This window comes from Sminthopsis crassicaudata, chromosome 4, assembly GCF_048593235.1.
Source record: "Sminthopsis crassicaudata isolate SCR6 chromosome 4, ASM4859323v1, whole genome shotgun sequence".
Lineage (NCBI taxonomy): Eukaryota > Metazoa > Chordata > Mammalia > Dasyuromorphia > Dasyuridae > Sminthopsis > Sminthopsis crassicaudata.
In genome coordinates this window covers 24479513-24487900 of record NC_133620.1, presented here as the reverse complement: position 1 = coordinate 24487900, position 8388 = coordinate 24479513, and positions in this window count along the sequence as shown.

Sequence of the window (8388 nt, the reverse complement as noted above, 5' to 3'; positions counted from 1 at the left end):
GATATTATTTTTATGCTTTTTTTGTGAATACTAATTCTTAGAATTGCAATGCATATGACCAAATATTCCATGAAATAATGTTTTTATTGCCTCTGAGAGTACAATAAAACTAACCCTGTCAACTCCTCTCTTTGTCCCTCCAAGGAGTACCTGTGAGTCATTCTAGGCAAAAGAGAAACTTCCAGCCCCATCTCCTCTCTGGTTACTATGTGTCTGTAAATGCAAGCTCTTCTTTTGTCTTTCCTGATCTTTATTGATGAACATCCAGGAATTAAATGGAGGAAGTGATGACCTCTCACTTCCAAGATCAGAAGCGCCATGAGATATCCAGTAAGCAGAGTTAGTAGCAGAATCTGCCAGTAACTGATGCAGTGTCTGAGACCATGACCACCTCTTCAGATACATCCAAGGCAAGAAGCATCTCTGCAACCTACATGATGGAGAACCACTTAATCACTGTTTGAACTTCTCCAGTGATGGGGAGATCATTTCCTGTATGGGTATCATTTCCTATCACTCTTGAACAGTCCTGATTAATAAAGAGGTCTTCTAGATGTAACATCCACTGCACCCTCCCCCTATAACCATGAAGAAATAAAAGTTATCCTGTATCATTTAATAATACATTTAATAATTTGATTTTTATATTTAATTTAATTTTTGATTATTTAATTTTTGATTTAATAATTTGATAATTGATTCTCTCCTGTAACTGGCCATATTCTGTACTACCAACCCATTTTGTGTAATTGCTCAAGCCACATTTCTCCATCTCTGAGTTAAGCTGAACAATGCAACTCTCCCTCCAAGTTAACTTGTTGTCATTTTCCAAAGATATATTTTCCATCCTTGCCTGTCCTTCTAGATCCTTCTAGGTGCCAGGGGGTCTGCTAACTCATCTACTAAGAAGGCCTACAAGATGCTGATGAGTTCCAAAAAACAATTAACATTCTTTAATTGTCCTATCTCCACATGGGTGTGCTAACCTACTTTCCTTAATATAACCTGTAATGTTGTTCCCACCCTTTCCTGATAAGTGTCTACTCTTTAATCAATCATATTGTCTTCCTTACCTACCCAGCTGTGTATTCTCCCAAACTATATTAAGGCTGATGAGTCCTAGGTCAAGGTTTTTGATCATTAGGAGAAGTTATTGACTCGATTTATTGGTTACTGATAGCCTAAGGAATAAATTGGTCATTCTTATATCTAAATTTTCAAATTTAACAATTGTTATCTCAAATTTCAGTTACACTGTAGATATGAGTCATCATTCACTCAAAACCCTTTCTCGGGAGCCCCTACCAATGTATTCCTTATACTAGCCAAACACTTTAAGGTTTCCAAAGCACATTGCAAATATTATCTCACTTGAGCCTCACAATAACCCTGCTATTATTAGACCCATTTTACAGAATAAGAAACCAAGGCAAGAGAGTTGCCAAAGTTACATAGCTTATAAATAGCTAAAGGCAAATTTGAACTTGAGTCTTCCTGATTTTAAATGCATAACTCTATCTCCTGCACCATCTAGCTGCTAGACACATTAATTTAAAGCAAAAGATTTTAATTAAACAGCATCTCAAGATAAATGACAAATTTTCTTTCCATAATCATAGTTACTACATCATTATGGGGAAATAAGGGGAATACATGGAGAACCCATGTGACCAGGCTACCTATCTACATGCATACATATATATTAATTACATATATACATACATATAATTAAAATGTTAGCCCACATTTCCTCATCCTTTTTATAAGAATAGCATTAATTTTTTAATTTTCTTTTTCTTTTAAATTTACTTATTTTAACACACATTGCTTTATAAATCATTTTGGGAGAGAAAAATCAGAACAAAATGGATAAACCATGAGAGAGAAAAATAAACAGAAAAAAAAAAAAGAAGTGAAACTAGCATGTGCTGATTTAGATTCAATCTCTACAGTTCTTTTTCTGGATGCAAATGGCATTTTCTGTCCAAAGTCTACTGGGATTGCTTTGGATCACTGAACCACTGAGAAGAACCAAGTCTTTCATATTGATCATCTCACATTCTTGCTGTTATTGTGTACAATATATTTCTGGTTCGGCCTGTTTTGTTCAGCATCAGTTCATGTAAATCTTTCCAGGCCTTGCTAAAATCTTCCTGTTCATCATTTTTATAGAACAAAAATATTCCATTACCTTCATGTACCACAGCTTGTTCAATCATTCCCCAACTGATGGGCATTTACTCATTTTAACATGAAATTCTTTATGAATGCTTCACTAAAAATCCACGTGCGTTCTACCTGTGGTATTTCTTGATCTATTAATTAGTTTAGTAATCCTGTCATAAAAACAAGTAAGGTTAGTGTGGTATGACATAGTCTTAATGAAGCCACACTGAAACTTTGTAGTTACATCCTCCTTTTGAACACATTAATTAAAGTGGGCTAAATAATATTATAATTAGATATAATTATCTAACTTGTTGAATGACTGGACTCAAAGAGTAATTATTAATGATTCCGTGTCAACTTGTCAGGCAGTTACTTACGGAGAGTCCCCGAGATCTGTTTGACCCTGGGATCTTTAAAATTATCATCAATGACTGGGTTATAAGGACATAGATAGCATGTTCATCATATCTGTAGACGATGTGAAGCTGGGAGGGGCAGCTAACAGTGTATACAGGAAGGTCAGGATCTTTTCTGATACCCTCTGTTTATCTCTTATACAAGTAGGAGTTATTTTCAGAGCATTCCTTTTAATCCTATAGTACACCCTTGTTCCAGAAAATCACTGTCTAGGACTTTGTAACAGGGGAACAAAGATACCAAATGGCTACATCCAGATGATTTATTAAGCAGTGCAATTAAGCAATTAATCTATTGCATGATAAACCAGTACTTTTTTAAGTACTTGGTAGTTAAGGACCTTGACTAGAGGTTTCTACCCAGCTGATACATGATTTGGAGGAAGTGAAAAATAGGAAAAAATGAGATGAAATGATTATGACATTTATTGGTTTCTCATTAGTGGAGAATATAGGGAGGTGAAGAGGAGAGGGATATTCTTGTGGTCTGTTAACAATGGACTAAACAAGTATACATATATTGTATTTAATTTATACTTTGACATATTTAACATGTATTGGTCAACCTGCCATCTGGGCGGGGGGGAAAGAGGGGGAAAATTGGAATAAAAGGTTTGGTCATTGTCAATGTTGTAAAATTACCCATGCACATATCTGGTAAATAAAAACTATAATTAATATAAAATTATTATATATATATATATATATATACTTATTATATACTGTAATTAAATTATAGTATTATAATTATTTTAAAAAGGCCTAAACTTGTGGTTTAAAATCTGGGGTCTTGCAATCAGCTAAAACCTAGCTTCACTAAAGGGTAGTTAAAAAACAGAATGGAATCACTTATGCTAGTTTTATTATTACATCCTCCAGGTACCAAGGCTTATCACCTTGACATCATTCTGACTCATCACAATCATCCAAACAGGTGCTGTCTTATTGATTCTACATTAATATCTTGCACACGTGTCCCCTTCTCTCCATTCAGCATTGTCTCTGGCCTAGAGTCGCTGGAACTATAACAGCAGCCTCCTAATTAGTCTCCTCACCTCACCTCTTCTACATTCCTGACAAAGTAATTTGTATAACTCACAGGTCGGACCCAGTCACACCCATGTTCAGTAAACAGTGACTTCATATCATCTCCAACAGCAAATAAAAGCTACTCTGTTTGGCTATTAAATAATCCAACCTGACCCAATCTGCCTTTCTGACAATCTCATGTATATCATTCCCTTGACTATGCCTATCCATACTGGTTTTCTTACTGTTCTTCACACATGATGTTCTATTTCTTGGTTCCATGTCTTTTGTCTCCCATAGTTAAATTATACCTTTTCCTCATTTTTGCTTCCTAGTATTCCTTGTTTCCTTCAAAATATAGCTTAAAAGCCACCTTCTCCATGAAGCCTTCCCTGATCCCTCACCAGCTATTGGTTCCCTTTCCCCCACCACCAAATTTCCTTGTATTTATTTTATGTATGTCCATGTTGTTTTGCCTGATAGAATGAAGCTAGGGAGGACAGGGATGATTTTGTCTTTTGTACTCCCAGCACCTAGGACACTGCCTGGTATATAGAAACCACTAAATAAATTGATTAATTTGCTGATTTAGTAAACTGAAAAAGAGAGCTGCTGGTGAGTGAATTGAAATCACATCTCTTGTTATTCATGTAAATCACATAGGATTGGGCTTAGTAGAAAAGACTGAAAAGGATAGATGACTTTTATTCCTCTTCACCCTCTACCTCACCCCATCCCATTATCCCTCCCTCCACCCCCCCCCCAAATCATGGCCTTTCTGCATTCCATCCAGAACAAATCACTGGTCTTTACCTGGCTTCCCCTAATTTCTACCCATTGATTTTTGCTCTGAGACAGTCCAGAAGTTCTTTTTTCTCTTTGCCACGACAGCCCTGCAGATCTCTGAAGGTGCTTCTGGCATCCTCCTTAAGCCTTTCCCAGAATTATTGCCATTGACATCATCACAGACATGGCTGTCCTATTCAGAGGCATTGGGAAATGCCGGTGAGGTGCAAGGGTTGGAGCCCTGACCAATCAGCAGTTCTGGGCCCACAGAATGAGAGCGAAAAAAGAAAAAAGCTGCCACCCTTTCTTGGGGTTGCAAATTCTGTAAGCGTGCACCTGGCTTGCTGAATGGGTGAAAATTAAACTGTATCCCACAAATGAAGTGTTTATTTGGCTTTTGTACCAAATGCAAGGTCTTTCAGAGAGGTTGGGTTAGTAGCTGTTGTAACATGAGCCCCCTCTATTGGATCTTTAGGGTCAAGACAGCAAGAAGTTTGAGTCAAAGAGAGAAACTCCAGCTTGAGAGAGAGTGACTCAGACAGACAGAGATACACACAGAGACCAAGAGAGAGAGAAAAACAGAGAGAGACACACAGATAGAGAAAAAACAGAGAGACAAGAGAAGCAGAGAGAAATTGTTAGAATGATAGATGGACAGATAGGTAGACAGATGGAAAGATGAATGGACAGATAGAAAGACACAGGAAAAAAGACAGATGATAGATAAGATGGAAAGATAATAGATAAACAGTTAGATTGCTAGAAAGATGGAGAGATGGATATGTAGATAGAAAGATAGATAAAGAAAGAGCTAGATAGATGTTAAATAGATATACAGATAGATAAGTAGTGATTAAAAGATAGATGAATATATAGATAGAAAGACAGGCATAAGAAGAGATACAAAAAGATGAGATGTTAAATATACTGATAGGTATTCAAATATACAAGTAGTTAGGTTGATAGACGGCAGAGAGATGGATATAAAAATAAAAAGACAGGACAGAAATAGAAAGGCAAGATAGGAAGAGATAAAAAAAATAGAGAGCCACACAGAAAAGACAAAAAGATATGGGCAGATGATAGATAAATGGAAAGATACCATAGCTTTTCCTACCCCAGCTTTGCCTCCCCGTTCCCCTAGCTTCCTTACACTCTCAGCTGAAACCCCACTTTCTGCTGAAAACCTTTCCTGACCCCTTAAGGCTAGAGCCTTCCATTTGTGGATCACCTCCAATTTAGATCTTGTGCATACATAATTGTTTCCACGTTTTCTCCCCTACAGTACTAGAAGCTTCCTGAGGGCAGGGACCTTTTCTGCCTTTCTTTCACTTAGCACAGTGCCCAATAAGTCAATGTTGATTTAATTTGACTACATAGACAGATAATCTAATGGAGTCATCCACAAGAGAGATACTGGGGGACCCATGCTTCTGAGAGACAAGAGAATGAGCGCCATATAGTCATGGGGGGCCTCCAAGGAGGTTGGGACCCACCTTTTCCTTTGACTGCTGGGCTGGAACAGTGAGCAATTACAGCTTCCTTTAAATCCTTCCAGAGGGGTTCCTTCCCTCACCCTAGATGACATCACGTGATAATGGCGTGGGTCACCTCCCTACCCTTACTCCCATTTAAGCCAGGTGGCTCCAAGAAACGGGCTTGGGGTTTTAATTTGTTTGCCTTTACACAAAGTTTTGCAAGGGTAAATGTTGAAAACTATCTTTGCATGTGCTTTGAAAATAAAAGCTATTGTTAAAATTTTTTAAATATTATTTGTTTGTACTTTTCAGTACAAGGATTAGAGACCCCAACCCAAAGGTTCAAGTCACCAAGATCCAGGACCCCAGGAATCCAGCCCAGAAGTGAAGCCCTGAGGATCAAGGGTCCAGGATGCAAACCCACTTGTGACTATGGACTTGAACTTCAGCAATAATGCAATGTATAAACTGAGCTAAGCTGTGGGTCTAAACCCTTCCCTCCCCCACAGACCCTCACTTGGGAGGGTTTGTGTCCCTGAAATGTTAGTAGGTTTATTCTTGCTTTATCTGAAATAAATATCCCTATGTAAAAGTTAATCCAATTAGTGATCAAGTGGAACTGGGGTGCTATTACTAGCAAAAAAAAAAAAAAAAAGACAGACTTGATGGAGGTCCAGCAGGAGAAGAGGGACCCCCAGCTCCCTTGGGAGAAGGCAAGTCCTGGCCTTCCTAGAGGAACCGGAGCAAACCCGTGTTACACATGCACAGGTGGATAACCTGTATAAATGCTATCTGTACTAGATATACACACAGACATCACTTACACACACATAAATATTCCGATTTTGTCGCTAAGAAATTCAGAAAACGATTTGCTCCTCTTCATTCCAAACGTGTAAAGTTATTAGGCGCTGCTGGGCTTGCCAAAGGCTTTGCCAATAGAGCTCCGTCTCTGGCTAGTTCTCCCAAGTCAGCAGGGCTTTGGGCTGGGTCAGGAAAGCCGGCGATGGTGCTTTCCAAGGGTCCCAGGCCGGCCACTAGGGGAGGAATTCTTTACCCATGATGCTCCTTGGAGCCATATAAAATCCATGGAGTTTGGCTGCGCCAGAATTATTTTCCTCTTTCTGCTGATGGTTAAAGGGGAGGAGGGAGGTCGCCTAAGGTCATGAAGCTAAAAAATGGCAGGACCAAGACTTGAAACTAGTTCTCCCAACTCAGGGGCCCCTGGTCTTTTCATGTCTATTTGTCCTGAGCTGGCCAAGCCAGATCAGAGGTTTCATGTTTGCCAGGCTTATTTTCACTGGATTAGATCCATTCCTCCTTGAAAAGAGTTGTTTAATATTCATCACACTTCCCAGCTATTTGAATTTCATAACAGGATTTACCTAGACATCGTTCCTCTGGTGAACCACATTCATCCAAATGACTTTATTATCTCTCCTCTTTAATGAGCATTTACAGAGGCCTCCACACTTGCAAATTTCTCTGCCATTGTTTCAAGTTCCACATCTAGATTAGTTAAGACCCTGCTGGAAAAAAAAAATCATGGCCTCTTTCCCAGACTCCAAACCTCAGAGTCAACTTTCCCCTGTCCCTCTCATCCGTCTTCACACCGAATCAGTTGCCAAATCCCACCTTCCTGATGGCCCTGGCCTTCCGCCCACTCACCCTGTCACAGGCCCCTAACACACACCGTCCGCACCTGGATATGTTGGCAGGGGCTGGGTAGGAGGTGAGCCATCTACTCTGTAATGACCAGGTGCGAGGTGAGGTCTTGAAATGCTCCTGGGAGCCGCTGCAGGGCCAGGCCCTCGGGCAGAGTTCAATGGGGGAACTTCCTAGGTGGGGCACAGAGGAATGTACAAATGGGATCCCAGGTTTCTGGTTTGGTTTCTGGATGGGGCGGCGCTGGTCAGTTCATCCACAGAACAGGAAGGTGGGAAGAGTATGTTGTTAATTTTAGCCTGAGAAGCATTAATCTCTCTGTGCCTAAGGAGATTGGACTTGCAGGATTCTGAGAAATCTTCTGGTTCTTGGTTTCTGACCCTAGGATCTTCTGGGTGATCATCAATAAAAGAATTTCTGAAATTAAAAAAAAAAAAATTTTTAGCCTGAGAACCTTGTAATCTCTCCCTGCTCTGATCAGACTTGAGGAGACTTGGTCTACAGGACTGGCCCAAATCAAAGTGGACGTTTACAGTTATTTCAGCCATAAGCTGGGGTAAACAGTAGAGTAATTCTAAATTCAAAGAAGCCCCCAAGTCCACTTATAGGAAGTCTGAAGGCTCAGAAGTAGAGTGGCCTTCTACATGTGCAAGCTCAGTTATCCATATTAACACGGCTAACCCTCTCCTCCACTAGATCCCCTCTTTTCCCTGGGATCCCCTCTTTGTTACGGTGCGCTAGAATACCATGGCATTTGATGAAATGCCTCCTGGCTTCAGAACCAGGGACATGCCTTAGCCTGGAACTGCTCACCTCTGTCTAACTGCTCTTCTGGCTCCCTTCCT